General features: G+C 33.9%; 1 protein-coding gene and 1 long non-coding RNA gene across 7 annotated transcripts in view; both read right to left on the reverse strand.

The window, feature by feature from the left end:
- The window catches only part of LOC105832304, a 591095-nt gene that overhangs the window by 350279 nt on the left and 221556 nt on the right, over nt 1-19260 (reverse strand). The gene's annotated exons all lie outside the window — the stretch shown is intronic.
- LOC118644398 lies at nt 1451-15438 on the reverse strand. Its single transcript, XR_004962210.1, has 2 exons — nt 12951-15438; nt 1451-3922 (listed from the first exon to the last, which is right to left on the reverse strand). It is a non-coding gene; the product is annotated as an uncharacterized LOC118644398 (long non-coding RNA).

Below are 19260 nucleotides of genomic sequence, written 5' to 3' on the forward strand. Positions count from 1 at the left end.
TATTGTTAAACATATACCGCTTGCCTTCGTCATTCATTCAACCAGCCCGCCGCCCGAACCCTGAATTAACCGCGGCTATCCGTAGCACATCATAATTGAAAATTCACGGTTACATTTGTAAATATTCCATAAATATTTTTATAATATTTATGATAAATCTTTATGATCTGTCAAATTTAAGACCACAAAAATATTTATAAAATATTTGCATAAATATTTATAAAATATTCAAATAAATATTATAAACATTTTGTAAATATTCTATAAATATTGTGTGCTGTCTGGGATATAATTCAGCTTTATCAAAAAAACACAACAAAACCGTATTTTTATAAGTTATTCTACATGTTATTTCGCATACGTAAAAAGCAGTAAAAAAACTGTAAATTTATATTTATTTATAAATATTATTTAACTATACGTTTCATGTTTCTGACATCTATTGAACTTATCTATAATAAATATGTATTCATAAGCATCAAGTGTTCATGGATCATTGCGAAGTGCTAGGTTGCGTACGATCTTCGAAGTCAAGCAGTGTTGACGGCGGTTCAGAGTTGGATGGGTGACCGCAGAAGTTTTATTAGGCAATGCCATGTGAGTATATTGTCAGCATATAAGCATTCATTATTTGACATATGTTGCCGTCATGTTGCTATTAACATGCTGTTGGTTGCGGATGGCATACCGATGATAACAAGTTGCCGTCAATTTGCTGTCAATACGCTGTTAATCACGGATGGAAAATTGACAACACGAGTTGTCGTCAAGTTGCTGTCACAAATCACTTTTTTGCGAGTAACAAATTAATGCTGACATATTGCAATCAATTTGTTAGAATTAGAATTCACGTGAGTTCAGTTCGACAGACATAATGCTGACGCACCTTGTTCTAAGTTTGTCAAAATTAGTTGCTTTAACGATTGTTGGCGATTTGACAGCAAACTCGCTGCATTTGGCTATCTGGGTAGCTGGTGTACCTGGCATAAAGGCCAAAAAAATTAAACAATTACAAACATAAACTTGCACTTCCCGATAATGTTTTCAAAGTAATATTACCAATTTATAAAGACTTAAGCAACGAGGATTTACTCACGCGATGTATCGGCAGATATACGCAGAATACAAATGAAAGTTTTAACAACTTGATCTAGAAAATAGCTCCAAAAACGGCATTCAGCGCGACCGAAATTGTGGAAATTGCAACATATTTGTCAATATGTATATTTAATGATGGCTGAAAATCATTATTATTATTTTCGGAGTATTAACACATGCAAGTTGGAGAGCGCGCTGAGGCAGCGTACGCGACGAATGAGCGGCGGCTGCACAATGCTAAAAATAACATAAAAAGGGGGTCTAAAGAGAGCCGAATCAACAGAAGGATTGCTGAACAGCAATAGACTGATGCTGATGAAGATCTGGAAACATCCTATTACACTGCTGGAAATTTTTAAACAAGGTAGGTAGTAATTATTGTACTCAAAAGTTTTTTAACACTTTAAACGCGGTTTTCTTGAAATCTTTTTTTCTCTTCATTTTGCAGTGATTGTAAAAAGATGGAGGTTCAAATCGAAATTCAATTTAAATCAATTTGAAAAAAATTGAGTAAAACATGTCTAGTTAAGGCCTGAAGCTATGCATAAATCTGTAAAAACTTCTGTTTTGACAAAAAAATAAATTTAAGTAGGTTCTCCTTTTTAATGAAAAATCATGTTTTTTTACATTTGCAGCTGCCATTTTTTAAATTTTGATTTTTTTCCTTTTTAAATAGGTTCAGTGCAGAATGAAGTCCTATAGAATGCCAAATTTTCCAGGATATTTTACAATTTAATTTTTCATGGCCAGGATCAATGGCCTGCAAAACCACAGCGGCACCAGAAAGACCGCCTATGCATCAGAAGACTGTAGCGCCATCATATATACATACATATATTATTAAAAACAATTTTTTTCTACTGTTATGGTACTAGTAAACATTACCTAAAAGTACTAGTCACAATTTGTATTTATGTCCTTGTAAATAATTCCCCAAAAAGGTTAAATTTTTACTAAATCTGACTGCCTAGTCCTCTTAATGCTGGCGAGAAATCTGTTTTGCATTGGATCCTTGGTCAGAACAGACCTTGGTCACAAACAGAAAAGAAATTTGAAAATATAATACAGACAAGGGTAGTAAGGAAGTAAGAAAAATCCTTACAATTATTGCCGGAACAACAGGTCTCAACTACTGGATGTCTATAGATTCAAAACGCGGAAAAACTTTCTAAAACAAATTTTAGACTTAATTCTCTTATACAACTATGATATTAAGTCACATTTGAGGAATAACATTCTCAAAATGTAATCATTAATGCACAATTTTCATCACCTTAATTAAATACGTTTCGTGGAAAAATGAATATATAAAAAAAAATCAGATGGATGTGAAATACCTGTTGATTTCTGTTTAAAAAATTGCGGTATGGTCTGCAAAATCTACAATGACACCGCAGTAATAAAATGTGCGTGATGTAATTCTTTGTGTATGGAACATTTTTTTACGATAGAAATTGAAATCCTCACTATTGCCATGAATATAAAGGATAATGTCAATTATTGTGGACTTTATATTCATAAATTATGAAAAGAAATAATAAAATCTTGCTTTCACTGGCTGGATTTCGATCACATCTTGCGTTCATTGGCTATAGATCTCGATTACATCTTGCCTTCACTAGCTGGATCTCGATCACATCTTGTCTTCACTGGTAACATCTCGGTCACATCTTGCCTTGACTGACTAGATCTCGGGTATTTTTCGAGTCATCTTGTCGTGAATTCCGGCGGCATGAAAACTGCTAGTATACTAAATCTAGTATACTAAATCAGAATTGTTTAGAATGAACTTTGGCTTTCGCATTCCGACTCTGCTCACCTCCGTTTCATTAATCAACGGTATCGGCTGACTAGTCATCGTCGATACCACGGATACCTGCTGCGGCTCGAGCAACTGGATCAGTACTTTATCATCGCGCATCAAAGACTTCTCTTCTAAATGTTTCGGCAAATCACTTCACCAAACACTTGTTGTCCACGAGATCCGAAAAACACTCGGAGAGAAAGCAAAACAAACGTTCGGGTATTGCGCCGACGAATCACGTCGGGGTCATTACTTATTTTGCGCGTTCGTGTAGTTCCCGTTTCTCAGTTAATTTGATGCCGCTGGAGAGTCCAATAAGAAAATGCGCGATTTTCGAAGTTAAATAGGAGCGCGAGAAATTCGGATTGAGACGAATATTTAAATAAAGTCAATTTTCTTGGATGATATCTCTTTATTTGTGCGTTTGTGTATTTCCTGTCCGTTCTTCTAACTGCCGAACACAAAATATTGCATGCTTCTCCGTTTTTTCTTATCTCCCGTACTCTTCCCGATCTTCTTTGTAAACGTAAATATTGTTGTCGTTTTTCGTAACGACATTGCCCGACTAAGTACTTCTCTACTCAAACATAAATTTATTATATGTATTATTATAAAGCAAATTGCTACGGGGATCGTCCAAGAGATCGAGAAGGCTCGGGAAAAAAAATAAAACGCTGCGGGATTTAAATTCCACTTCCTATCTGCTCGCGATTTTTTTATTAGTATTCATTGGCGGAAGATTGTGGCAATATTATCATCACACGAATAATAAGCGATATATTTCGGCTGTGGTTTTTTGAGGTCAAAGTAGTGAAGAAACACATGTCGGAAAAACCGATTATCGCAATTCATCTTTAATCAATTGGAAAATCTCTTTAACTTCGAGAAATCTAATCTGTGAGAATTGATTCACTTTTAGCAATATATAAACTACAAAATACATGCGACTTCACCGTCAAATCTCATTAGTGTTGGAGCCAGCGCTCTCTAGTAGCGAGCGGCAGAAATTAAGTTTACCTCCTAATAGATCAAACGTCAGCATCAAACGGTGATAAATTATTAATTTCGAAATATCGTTTTGAGAATCAAAGGGATTAAGATCGTCGGATTCCCATGTTCCTATATGATAACTTATATATTCCAAAATTATTGATAACTTATGTCTTCTAAACACGAAACCATTTGTGTGTGACTTCTATAGAATTATATTTTATGTAAAATATTAGAATACTTGTGATTCAGAAAAGTCTTTCGAAGTTTGAAGAAAACTATCAATCCGTATATAATTTCATAAGAAAATTGAAAGAAAAACTCGAGGCGATCTATCGCTGTACTAGGAAGTGGATGGATGTAAAGTCTTCTTAAGCAAAGTCCTAATACGATCGGGAAGTTAAGTCTAGCAAAAAATCTGATTATTTAAATCTCGTAAAGAGAAAGGGCTCTAAAATTATAAAGCAATTAAAAGGATTTTTTTGGTGATTAAGAAATTAAGTGATGTGGTATATTGCATTAAAAAATTTATAGACACAAGAGGAAGATAGTTCATGTGCATGTTAGCTTCATTTTCAGAAAAGCATCTGAGTAAGTGGAATTAGGAAATCTGATCAGAATTTCATTTAAAAGTGATTTTTCTTTATTTAGTTCTTATTTTCTTTTCTTCTTGTCCTTTGCAGTCGTCTCAAGAGAAAGTCTTTGAAGAACAATTCTAAAATTGCTGCGAAAAATTCCTAAGATTAATAATAAAAGGTCATTAGATATTATGGATTTTGTCAAGAAAGAACAACATATAAAAATTCAGAAGTTTCTCCTACAGTTTTGAGTCATGGTTTATTCATAGGATATAAAGCGAATATAGAAGCAGATACTTTCTAGAAGTATCTCTAAAAACTTGGAATCTAAGTGATGAATTATTTCTTCTCCTTTAAAAAAAAAAAGAAAATTTATGGACCAAAAAGTGAGATTCACTGAAGAGGAAAATGTCAACGCGATTCACAGAAAAAGAAAGTATACAACAACTGAAGATCGAAGCAGGACCACAGGAGTGGACGTAGCGATGTAGAAAATCTTAGAAAAAGGAGGTTATCCTGAACTCATTTAGAAGGAACTTGGTCAGCTTTCCCTAAAGATGCGGATTGGGAGTCCTACAAGCGGATTGGGACGAGAACAGCATCCGGAAACTCGAGTAGCAACAAGAGACCGTACAGTTCACAACGTGGGGCGTTGTTCTAAGGCTTTTCCTTAAATGTTGGAATAACAAACAAAAAATGAGTTCTAAAAAAAGTGTAATGTTACGCCTTTGTCGTTTCAGTCTTGACATTTGAATATCCGAGGCAAACCTCAAGAAGTAAAACTTTTCTGTGTCCAAAGAGATTGATTGATAAATAAATTTGATTATATTTTAAATAAATATAACAAGTAGCATAACGTTTTCCTTAACACAGACCGTTCTAAGGATTGTCGATATTAGTAATAAATATATTCCGGAATCAGTATTAAATGTGTTAAGTTCAGATGACAAATTCGGATTGCCAGTACTCTCTAATAATAAAACTGATTGTATAAACACCGTTGTCGACATAATTAGGAATATTAAATATAATGCTCATAAAATTCCGGATAATTTAGTTGACGAAATACGTAGTCAAATTGCTATATCCTTGCATAGATTTTTAAGTAAAACTCCACATGTAAGTTACGTGAATAGACTATTAATGAGTTTAACAAATGTAAAAGATTTTTGAGGGAACATGATGATATATTTTGTCACAAAAGCTGATAAAGGTAAGTTACAGTTGTCATGGAAAAAAACACTTATATTAATCAAACGACAGCATTGCATAGTGATCAAACTACTTACCGGAAATTAAAGAATAATCTTATTAATCGAATCACATCTAAATTAAACAATATAGTTAAAATGTGGTGTGACAAAGATATCATTAACGATTTCATATGTAAAGAACTGAATTGTACGAATGGTAACCTCGTACGCTGTTATGGACAATCGAAGATTCACAAAAAAGATTTTTCGTTGAGAATTATAGTATTGATTCTCGATAACCCTTTATATAACATTGCGTATTTTTTACATGATATCTTACAAGGGAAGTGCACCAAGTGTTAATCGCAAATGGATATGTGTTATATATCGTTCGAAAAGTTTTGTCAAGAGAATTTATGTGTGCAATATTTCGCTTGAATGGCGCCTTTAGAGAGCGCTATGCGTAATGTAATTTGCATAATTATTTGGGTTTCTACAAAGGTTAACTGGAGTTTTTGTTTCAAAAATAATATCAAATAAAAGGTGTCTACTAGTATAATTAGTTGCACAAGTTTTATTTAGGATATTTTATTTAATTCAAGATAAATTGCATTTTCTATTTTATTTTAAAAGTACAAAAAGTCCAAAAAGCCAAAAAGTTATTGGCAATAAGGTATTTTAATATAACATAAATTGCACTTTTTATTTTATCTTAAAAACAAAAATAAAGTAAAGAAAAAAAGAAAATTAAGAAACTAATATTAGAGTTTTGATAATTAAAAAAAAACAAACGAAAAAGTAAAAAAGTTATTACTAATAAGATACTTTAATATAACATATATTGCACTTTTTATTTTATCTTATTGTTAATAACAAAAATAAAAAAAGATATTGTTGGCGGTCAAAACACAGTTTCGGCATGGGGGAGCCAACCTAGCTCTATAACTTACATTGCGCATAGCGCCCTCTAAAGGCGCCATTTAAACAAAATATTGCACACATAAATTTTACTTGACAAGACCTTTCGAACGATATATAACACACATTCATATGCGATTAACACTTGATACACTTCCCTTGTTAGATAAATCGATTCCTAAACCTAATTCTCATATTAAGTATAGTTAGTCATTTGCTAGACTAATAAATAATGCTTCAATTCAATCTGACGAAACATTAGTTTCGTTGGATGTCACGGCATTGTTTACAAATCCCTATGCAGTGATAGAAGCGATTAAAAATAGATGTTTATTTTTATATTTATTATCTGACTCTTTATTCCCGTTAGTCGAATATTAGATCTCGATACAAATTAACTTATTATGTTCATTCAACAATTTATTACTTTTAGTTTCATTTTTATATATCTTTGACAAAACATTTGAGTTATAAGTAGCATTATTTTTATACTTGTGGTAGTTATTATTTTTTATAGTTTTTGTAATATTTAGATTTGCTTGCCTTTGCTTTTAGACGACATATTTGGGAACATATTATAATTTTAAAGTGTGTAATATTTGATCTTATGCAATAACGCACTTGAAAAGGATCGAAACCTAAGGTCGAAGCGTAGTGCTTTAGCAAATACATATTAGGCCTGTCTGGTCGATTTGAAGGATCACTTCTGATATTATCTTATTCTCACTCACAAATAAAGTATTACATACTTGATAAATAAATGTTATTCTTTATTAAAAGTTATTATTTTTCTTGAGCAGTGTGGTGTTCTAGGAAGCTTGGATTTTCTCTATAACCATTTGTAAAATATTCAAGTTCTGAGAACTTTTTCTCCGTTCTTTTGCACGAGTAGAAGTACGTAAGAATGGAAGTAGTTCACTTGGACACTGTGCAGATGGAACAGTTGCAAATGGACTTAAAATGATGTACACGGTTTAAATGAACACGGTTTATTTGGAAACATAAATTTTGGACACATAGGACTAAATTTTGAACACGTTAAAAATGTACACCGTACAATTGTACACTGTTCAGTTGTACGTTGTACATTTCTACATTGTTCAGTTGTACACCAAACATTTCTACACCGACTTAATAATTACTTCTTTAATAAATAAAATGGAAAATTGTTACTACAGAAAATATGTCATCATATTTGTGATATAATCAAACGAATAGGTAAATCTTTTACGTATTTAAATAAACAACTTTGCTGTGTACGATTTTACGTGTCTAAATAAACGATGTAGAAATGCACGATGTACAACTGAACAGTATAGAAATGTACGGTGTATAACTTTACGGGAGCGATGCACTTAGACACCGTTTATTTGGACACGTTGCAAGTGAACACGGTTCAAATGCATACGAAATTTTAGATACAGTTTAATTGGACACCGTTCATTTAAACACAAATGAAAATACGCGCTGTTCACTTAGACACCGTTCACCTGGACACCATTTATTTGGATACCATTCATTCGGACACCGTTTAATCGGACACCATTTATTTGGACACCGTTCATTTGGATATGAAAAGATGCGCCCTGTTTACATCTTTTCGTGTCCAAATAAAAAGCGTCCAAGTAAACAATGTCCCATTAAACGGTGCCCAAATAAACGGTCCAAGTGAACAATGTGCATTTTTTCATGTCCAAATGAACGGTGTCCAAGTGAAGGGCACTTCAACTTTACAGTGTACCAATGTACGGTGTACAAGTTTACGGTGTACAACTTTACAATGTAGAAATGTACGGTGTACCACTTACGGTGTAAATTTTTAACGTATCCAAAGTTTATGTCCTGTGTCTAAAAGCTACTGTGTTCAAAATTCTTGTGTCCAAATGAGCCGTGTCCATTTAAATCAAGTACATAATTATGTGTCCAATTGTACTGTGTCCAAATGAAGGCCACACCGTAAGAACGAGTGTACGCTAGAAAGTGCTTGAACGATACGAAAACAACAATACTTTTATTTTTCTATAAATAAAAACTAGTGGATGAGCCAGGAGCTCCGATAAATTATTATTCAAATTTAAAAAATGATAAGTATGACAAGTACAAAATTTGAATAATCCAAAATGTTTAAATTTATTTTTTTAACTGAGTGATGCCATTGTAACAAGAGTGAGTGATTTATCCCTTAAACGGCACACTATCTGCATGAGACATAAAGAGCATACTGGATCAAATTGACCCGAGCAATTTTAATTGCTTTTTTTTCAGAAGATTCTAATTTTATTTTCAATATATAAAAAAAATTTGGTATACACTTTAATTATTTAAAAACAAGATTCAATCATTGCAAATATCAAAAACAGTTTTTTATTATATAAAAAATTAAATTATGGAAAGAAATTAAAAAATTGGCTTTTTTCACTAAAAATTGCATAACTTTTTATTTTTTAATATTTTTTATATTTTAAAAATTTAAATGAATAATCTTGAAACCATGCATTTTAAGATAGAATCAATTGCGAAGGTGGATATTTTAAAAAAGGTATTTATTGGTGCACATAAATTTTTTCGAGAAAAAACAACGCAATATTTACTACGCAAAATGTATTTCAAAGAATTATTGTATTATTTTACAAAAAATACTTTAAAAAATAATAAAAATATCTAAAAAATGACAAAACACCATTTTTTATAATTTATGGAGAATTTTAAGCTTTATTCGTCTGCACAATCGACACAGATGCAAGCGCGATGATCATCACACATCGGTTTTTTGCAACTCAAGCAAACGCTGTGTGTACGAAAAACGAAAAAAGTTCACTTTGTAACAGTAACAAAGAGAAGAAAAATGAAAAAAGTTTAAAAAATTGAAAAATATGTCGCCAGTAAATAAATAAGGTAAAGTTTCTTTACATCGACCAAACTGGCCACTTTATTGAATACTTAATAAATATGCGACGTTTCGATCTTTGGTTCGGATCCTTATCAAGTAAAATCTATAACAATTACATCAGTGTAAGGCAGTAATCATGGGCGTATAAAATAATATAAGAATATAAATAGATACTTAAGTCTAATTAAAAGTTGTGAGAATAATATTAGTTATGTTTTACATCGTGCATCGACCATGCTATGATGATGTGTGCAGGCATATCATAACACTGTAAACAGATTCGCAAAGAAAAATGACAATGTAATGTAACTAAAATTGAAACACAGGTGAAATTGAAGTAAGTAAGGCAGTCCACTTACGTGTCAGCGTGTCAAAAATTGTATAGCCGGAGTCATAGGTCAAATTGATGAGTGAGTCCCAGATGCGCACAGTAATAAACGGACACAGCAAGCTGAGTAAAACGGACACAGTAACAAACGGGCACAGACCAAACGGACACAGTAATAAACGGACACAGTGCGAAACGGACACAGTAACAAACGGACACAGTGCGAAACGGACACAGTAACAAACGGACACAGACCAAATGCGCACAGAGCGAAACGGACACAGTGCGAAACGGACACAGACCAAATGCGTACACTGCACATGCGCACGGACCAAATGCATACACGGAAAGTCGCAAACCAATGTAATGCAGTGAATGCTTTGCACGCACACACACACACACACACACACACACACACACACACACACACACACACACACACACACACACACACACACACACACACACACACGGGAGGGTGCAAGGGGGGCCTTCGGCCCCCCTCCCGCACCCACCCCGTCCAAGTCGCTAACCTATGTGGACTTTACTCTGCTTGCAATGTACATGGATTGCATTTGGTCCGTGCGCACGTGCAGTGTGCGCATGTGCAGTGTGCGCATTTGGTCCGTGTGCATTTGGTCCGTGCGCATTTGGTCTGTGTCCGTTTCGCGCTGTGTCCGTTTCGCTCTGTGCGCATTTGGTCTGTGTCCGTTTGTTACTGTGTCCGTTTCGCACTGTGTCCGTTTCGCTCTGTGCGCATTTGGTCTGTGTCCGTTTGTTACTGTGTCCGTTTATTACTGTGTCCATTTGGTCTGTGTCCGTTTGTTACTGTGTCCGTTTCACTCAGCCTGCTGTGTCCGTTTATTACTGTGCGCATCTGGGACGCTCCCGAATTAATTTGTCACAAATTAAAACATAATAAAAAAAAGAGAAAAAAGAAAATAATTTAAGATAAAACGTGAAGCGAAATTTCGCGGACGCACTAAGCCCGTAAGTTTAGTATGTATTAAACGTGATACGGTAGCGAGCGGACTGAAATCTTCGGGCAACAATATAGTCGATATGCACAATGTCAAAGTGTCAAACTAAGAAGTGCTTTTCGTCATGTAAAATCTCGGGTAACTGCTAGTCAAAATCATGGTCGTGCACAAGACGGTGCTTGTTAACGACAGACAGACTATCTTCATGTTTCTTAATATTTTGTTGATGTTCTTTTAATGCCTTATACTGATGTAATTATTATAGATTTTACTTGATAAGGACCCAAACCACGAGTCGAAGCGTCGTATATTTATCAAGTGTTCAATAAACTAGCCAATGCGGTCGATGTAAAGAGACTTCACCTGAAAAAAGTTTTTTTAAAATGCGACAGAACGGTGTGTGATGGGAGTATCCCTTTCGGACACGTAACGATTGGAGACGGCTCGATTGGACGATCCCAGATGCGCACAGTAATGAACGGACACAGCATGCTGAGTGAAACCAACACAGATCAAATGCGCACAATCGCAAACCCATGTGGTGCAGAGAATGCTTTGCGCGCGCGCGCGCACACACACACACACACACACACACACACACACACACACACACACACACACACACACACACACGTGGGGGGGTGCAGGGGTGAGCTTCGGTAGAGGTGCCCGAAAAGTCGCAACCCATGTGGTAAGTCTGTTGGTTACTGTGTCCGTTTTGGCTGTGCGCATTTGGTCCGTGCGCATTTGGTCCGTGCGCATTTGGTCTGTGCGCATTTAGTCTGTATCCGTTTCACTCAGCCTGTCCATTTATTATTGGACACACACACACACACACAAACACACACACACACACACACACACACACACATGAAGAGGTGCAAAGAGGGGTCTTTGGGGAGCGTCCCGTTTGCCCACGTCAATATTGGCTACGTCAATATTGGTCACGATCCCGATTGACCACGGGGTGGTTTAGCCACGTCAATATTGGCCACGCGTTAATGTTGGCCACATCAATATTGGCCACGTCAATATCGGCCACGTCAATATTGGCCACGTCAATAATGGCCACGCCTCAATATTGACCACGCATCATTATTGGCCACGCGTCAATATTGGCCACGTTAATATAGACCACGCGTCATTATTGGCCACGTTATTATTGGCCACGCGTCATTATTGGCCACGTCATTATTGACCACGCATCAATATTGGCCATACGTCAATATTGCCCACATCAACATTAATAAATTAATCAAACCCATGTATATTACAAACATAGTAAAGTTCACATGTTTTTGCAAATTTTCAATACAATGTACATGGGTTAGCGACTTGAACGGGATGGGTGCGAAAGCCCTTCTTGCACCCTCTCCGTGTGTATGTGCGCGCGCGCTTGCGAAGCATTTTTTGCACTACATGGATTGTAACTTTCCACCCTAAATGAAAAAAAATTGATTAATGTGGACAAACCGGTACCACTCGGCCTTTAGCCCCTCCTCCCGCACCCACCCCGTCCAAGTCGCTAACCTATGTACATTGCCAACAAAGGTTCACATGTGTTTGCAGATTTCTCGTACAATTTACATGGGTTTGCGGTTTGGACGGGGTGGATGCGAGAGAAGGGTCAAAGGCACCCTTGCACCCTCCCGTCTGTGTGTGTGCGTGCGCGTGCGAATCATTTTTTGCACCTTATGGGTTTACGACTTTCTAAGCAAAATGAGATGCTCCTAAAAATACGTATATAGACCTTTGAAATTTACTTTTTTTTGACAGAGCGACGCTTTTTTCTGTTAGATGTTTCTAAGGTTAGATAATCTGTCATATGATATATTAATGTATTTCACTAAAAGACTGTGCGGTGTTCAATCGTTCGTGTCTAATCGTGTGTGTCCAATCGAGCCGTGTCTAATCGTTACGTGTCCAAAAGTAGGTCATCCATGTGTTATAATTATTGCGCTTACGTTTGCTTTGATTTTGCAGGCGAATAAAGCTTAAAATTTTTCTTAAATTATAAAAAATAGAGTATTTTGTCATTTTTTTAGATATTTTTATTATTTTATAATGTATTTTTTGTAAAATGATATAATATACTTTTTAAAATACATTGTCTGTAGTATTGCGTTGTTTTTTTTTTTTTTTAAAGAGCATTTATGTTCTCAAATAAATACCTAATAGATCAAACGTCAGCATCAAACGGTGATAAATTATTAATTTCGAAATATCGTTTTGAGAATCAAAGGGATTAAGATCGTCGGATTCCCATGTTCCTATATGATAACTTATATATTCCAAAATTATTGATAACTTATGTCTTCTAAACACGAAACCATTTGTGTGTGACTTCTATAGAATTATATTTTATGTAAAATATTAGAATACTTGTGATTCAGAAAAGTCTTTCGAAGTTTGAAGAAAACTATCAATCCGTATATAATTTCATAAGAAAATTGAAAGAAAAACTCGAGGCGATCTATCGCTGTACTAGGAAGTGGATGGATGTAAAGTCTTCTTAAGCAAAGTCCTAATACGATCGGGAAGTTAAGTCTAGCAAAAAATCTGATTATTTAAATCTCGTAAAGAGAAAGGGCTCTAAAATTATAAAGCAATTAAAAGGATTTTTTTGGTGATTAAGAAATTAAGTGATGTGGTATATTGCATTAAAAAATTTATAGACACAAGAGGAAGATAGTTCATGTGCATGTTAGCTTCATTTTCAGAAAAGCATCTGAGTAAGTGGAATTAGGAAATCTGATCAGAATTTCATTTAAAAGTGATTTTTCTTTATTTAGTTCTTATTTTCTTTTCTTCTTGTCCTTTGCAGTCGTCTCAAGAGAAAGTCTTTGAAGAACAATTCTAAAATTGCTGCGAAAAATTCCTAAGATTAATAATAAAAGGTCATTAGATATTATGGATTTTGTCAAGAAAGAACAACATATAAAAATTCAGAAGTTTCTCCTACAGTTTTGAGTCATGGTTTATTCATAGGATATAAAGCGAATATAGAAGCAGATACTTTCTAGAAGTATCTCTAAAAACTTGGAATCTAAGTGATGAATTATTTCTTCTCCTTTAAAAAAAAAAAGAAAATTTATGGACCAAAAAGTGAGATTCACTGAAGAGGAAAATGTCAACGCGATTCACAGAAAAAGAAAGTATACAACAACTGAAGATCGAAGCAGGACCACAGGAGTGGACGTAGCGATGTAGAAAATCTTAGAAAAAGGAGGTTATCCTGAACTCATTTAGAAGGAACTTGGTCAGCTTTCCCTAAAGATGCGGATTGGGAGTCCTACAAGCGGATTGGGACGAGAACAGCATCCGGAAACTCGAGTAGCAACAAGAGACCGTACAGTTCACAACGTGGGGCGTTGTTCTAAGGCTTTTCCTTAAATGTTGGAATAACAAACAAAAAATGAGTTCTAAAAAAAGTGTAATGTTACGCCTTTGTCGTTTCAGTCTTGACATTTGAATATCCGAGGCAAACCTCAAGAAGTAAAACTTTTCTGTGTCCAAAGAGATTGATTGATAAATAAATTTGATTATATTTTAAATAAATATAACAAGTAGCATAACGTTTTCCTTAACACAGACCGTTCTAAGGATTGTCGATATTAGTAATAAATATATTCCGGAATCAGTATTAAATGTGTTAAGTTCAGATGACAAATTCGGATTGCCAGTACTCTCTAATAATAAAACTGATTGTATAAACACCGTTGTCGACATAATTAGGAATATTAAATATAATGCTCATAAAATTCCGGATAATTTAGTTGACGAAATACGTAGTCAAATTGCTATATCCTTGCATAGATTTTTAAGTAAAACTCCACATGTAAGTTACGTGAATAGACTATTAATGAGTTTAACAAATGTAAAAGATTTTTGAGGGAACATGATGATATATTTTGTCACAAAAGCTGATAAAGGTAAGTTACAGTTGTCATGGAAAAAAACACTTATATTAATCAAACGACAGCATTGCATAGTGATCAAACTACTTACCGGAAATTAAAGAATAATCTTATTAATCGAATCACATCTAAATTAAACAATATAGTTAAAATGTGGTGTGACAAAGATATCATTAACGATTTCATATGTAAAGAACTGAATTGTACGAATGGTAACCTCGTACGCTGTTATGGACAATCGAAGATTCACAAAAAAGATTTTTCGTTGAGAATTATAGTATTGATTCTCGATAACCCTTTATATAACATTGCGTATTTTTTACATGATATCTTACAAGGGAAGTGCACCAAGTGTTAATCGCAAATGGATATGTGTTATATATCGTTCGAAAAGTTTTGTCAAGAGAATTTATGTGTGCAATATTTCGCTTGAATGGCGCCTTTAGAGAGCGCTATGCGTAATGTAATTTGCATAATTATTTGGGTTTCTACAAAGGTTAACTGGAGTTTTTGTTTCAAAAATAATATCAAATAAAAGGTGTCTACTAGTATAATTAGTTGCACAAGTTTTATTTAGGATATTTTATTTAATTCAAGATAAATTGCATTTTCTATTTTATTTTAAAAGTACAAAAAGTCCAAAAGCCAAAAAGTTATTGGCAATAAGGTATTTTAATATAACATAAATTGCACTTTTTATTTTATCTTAAAAACAAAAATAAAGTAAAGAAAAAAAGAAAATTAAGAAACTAATATTAGAGTTTTGATAATTAAAAAAAAACAAACGAAAAAGTAAAAAAGTTATTACTAATAAGATACTTTAATATAACATATATTGCACTTTTTATTTTATCTTATTGTTAATAACAAAAATAAAAAAAGATATTGTTGGCGGTCAAAACACAGTTTCGGCATGGGGGAGCCAACCTAGCTCTATAACTTACATTGCGCATAGCGCCCTCTAAAGGCGCCATTTAAACAAAATATTGCACACATAAATTTTACTTGACAAGACCTTTCGAACGATATATAACACACATTCATATGCGATTAACACTTGATACACTTCCCTTGTTAGATAAATCGATTCCTAAACCTAATTCTCATATTAAGTATAGTTAGTCATTTGCTAGACTAATAAATAATGCTTCAATTCAATCTGACGAAACATTAGTTTCGTTGGATGTCACGGCATTGTTTACAAATCCCTATGCAGTGATAGAAGCGATTAAAAATAGATGTTTATTTTTATATTTATTATCTGACTCTTTATTCCCGTTAGTCGAATATTAGATCTCGATACAAATTAACTTATTATGTTCATTCAACAATTTATTACTTTTAGTTTCATTTTTATATATCTTTGACAAAACATTTGAGTTATAAGTAGCATTATTTTTATACTTGTGGTAGTTATTATTTTTTATAGTTTTTGTAATATTTAGATTTGCTTGCCTTTGCTTTTAGACGACATATTTGGGAACATATTATAATTTTAAAGTGTGTAATATTTGATCTTATGCAATAACGCACTTGAAAAGGATCGAAACCTAAGGTCGAAGCGTAGTGCTTTAGCAAATACATATTAGGCCTGTCTGGTCGATTTGAAGGATCACTTCTGATATTATCTTATTCTCACTCACAAATAAAGTATTACATACTTGATAAATAAATGTTATTCTTTATTAAAAGTTATTATTTTTCTTGAGCAGTGTGGTGTTCTAGGAAGCTTGGATTTTCTCTATAACCATTTGTAAAAATATTCAAGTTCTGAGAACTTTTTCTCCGTTCTTTTGCACGAGTAGAAGTACGTAAGAATGGAAGTAGTTCACTTGGACACTGTGCAGATGGAACAGTTGCAAATGGACTTAAAATGATGTACACGGTTTAAATGAACACGGTTTATTTGGAAACATAAATTTTGGACACATAGGACTAAATTTTGAACACGTTAAAAATGTACACCGTACAATTGTACACTGTTCAGTTGTACGTTGTACATTTCTACATTGTTCAGTTGTACACCAAACATTTCTACACCGACTTAATAATTACTTCTTTAATAAATAAAATGGAAAATTGTTACTACAGAAAATATGTCATCATATTTGTGATATAATCAAACGAATAGGTAAATCTTTTACGTATTTAAATAAACAACTTTGCTGTGTACGATTTTACGTGTCTAAATAAACGATGTAGAAATGCACGATGTACAACTGAACAGTATAGAAATGTACGGTGTATAACTTTACGGGAGCGATGCACTTAGACACCGTTTATTTGGACACGTTGCAAGTGAACACGGTTCAAATGCATACGAAATTTTAGATACAGTTTAATTGGACACCGTTCATTTAAACACAAATGAAAAATACGCGCTGTTCACTTAGACACCGTTCACCTGGACACCATTTATTTGGATACCATTCATTCGGACACCGTTTAATCGGACACCATTTATTTGGACACCGTTCATTTGGATATGAAAAGATGCGCCCTGTTTACATCTTTTCGTGTCCAAATAAAAAGCGTCCAAGTAAACAATGTCCCATTAAACGGTGCCCAAATAAACGGTCCAAGTGAACAATGTGCATTTTTTCATGTCCAAATGAACGGTGTCCAAGTGAAGGGCACTTCAACTTTACAGTGTACCAATGTACGGTGTACAAGTTTACGGTGTACAACTTTACAATGTAGAAATGTACGGTGTACCACTTACGGTGTAAATTTTTAACGTATCCAAAGTTTATGTCCTGTGTCTAAAAGCTACTGTGTTCAAAATTCTTGTGTCCAAATGAGCCGTGTCCATTTAAATCAAGTACATAATTATGTGTCCAATTGTACTGTGTCCAAATGAAGGCCACACCGTAAGAACGAGTGTACGCTAGAAAGTGCTTGAACGATACGAAAACAACAATACTTTTATTTTTCTATAAATAAAAACTAGTGGATGAGCCAGGAGCTCCGATAAATTATTATTCAAATTTAAAAAATGATAAGTATGACAAGTACAAAATTGAATAATCCAAAATGTTTAAATTTATTTTTTTAACTGAGTGATGCCATTGTAACAAGAGTGAGTGATTTATCCCTTAAACGGCACACTATCTGCATGAGACATAAAGAGCATACTGGATCAAATTGACCCGAGCAATTTTAATTGCTTTTTTTTCAGAAGATTCTAATTTTATTTTCAATATATAAAAAAAATTTGGTATACACTTTAATTATTTAAAAACAAGATTCAATCATTGCAAATATCAAAAACAGTTTTTTATTATATAAAAAATTAAATTATGGAAAGAAATTAAAAAATTGGCTTTTTTCACTAAAAATTGCATAACTTTTTATTTTTTAATATTTTTTATATTTTAAAAATTTAAATGAATAATCTTGAAACCATGCATTTTAAGATAGAATCAATTGCGAAGGTGGATATTTTAAAAAAGGTATTTATTGGTGCACATAAATTTTTTCGAGAAAAAACAACGCAATATTTACTACGCAAAATGTATTTCAAAGAATTATTGTATTATTTACAAAAAATACTTTAAAAAATAATAAAAATATCTAAAAAATGACAAAACACCATTTTTTATAATTTATGGAGAATTTTAAGCTTTATTCGTCTGCACAATCGACACAGATGCAAGCGCGATGATCATCACACATCGGTTTTTTGCAACTCAAGCAAACGCTGTGTGTACGAAAAACGAAAAAAGTTCACTTTGTAACAGTAACAAAGAGAAGAAAAATGAAAAAAGTTTAAAAAATTGAAAAATATGTCGCCAGTAAATAATAAGGTAAAGTTTCTTTACATCGACCAAACTGGCCACTTTATTGAATACTTAATAAATATGCGACGTTTCGATCTTTGGTTCGGATCCTTATCAAGTAAAATCTATAACAATTACATCAGTGTAAGGCAGTAATCATGGGCGTATAAAATAATATAAGAATATAAATAGATACTTAAGTCTAATTAAAAGTTGTGAGAATAATATTAGTTATGTTTTACATCGTGCAATCGACCATGCTATGATGATGTGTGCAGGCATATCATAACACTGTAAACAGATTCGCAAAGAAAAATGACAATGTAATGTAACTAAAATTGAAACACAGGTGAAATTGAAGTAAGTAAGGCAGTCCACTTACGTGTCAGCGTGTCAAAAATTGTATAGCCGGAGTCATAGGTCAAATTGATGAGTGAGTCCCAGATGCGCACAGTAATAAACGGACACAGCAAGCTGAGTAAAACGGACACAGTAACAAACGGGCACAGACCAAACGGACACAGTAATAAAACGGACACAGTGCGAAACGGACACAGTAACAAACGGACACAGTGCGAAAACGGACACAGTAACAAACGGACCACAGACAAATGCGCACAGAGCGAAACGGACACAGTGCGAAAAGGACACAGACCAATGCGTACACTGCACATGCGCACGGACCAAATGCATACACGGAAATTCGCAAACCAATGTAATGCAGTGAATGCTTGCACGCACACACACACACACACACACCACACACACACACACACACCACACAC

Source organism: Monomorium pharaonis, chromosome 2, assembly GCF_013373865.1.
Source record: "Monomorium pharaonis isolate MP-MQ-018 chromosome 2, ASM1337386v2, whole genome shotgun sequence".
Taxonomy (NCBI): Eukaryota; Metazoa; Arthropoda; class Insecta; order Hymenoptera; family Formicidae; genus Monomorium; species Monomorium pharaonis.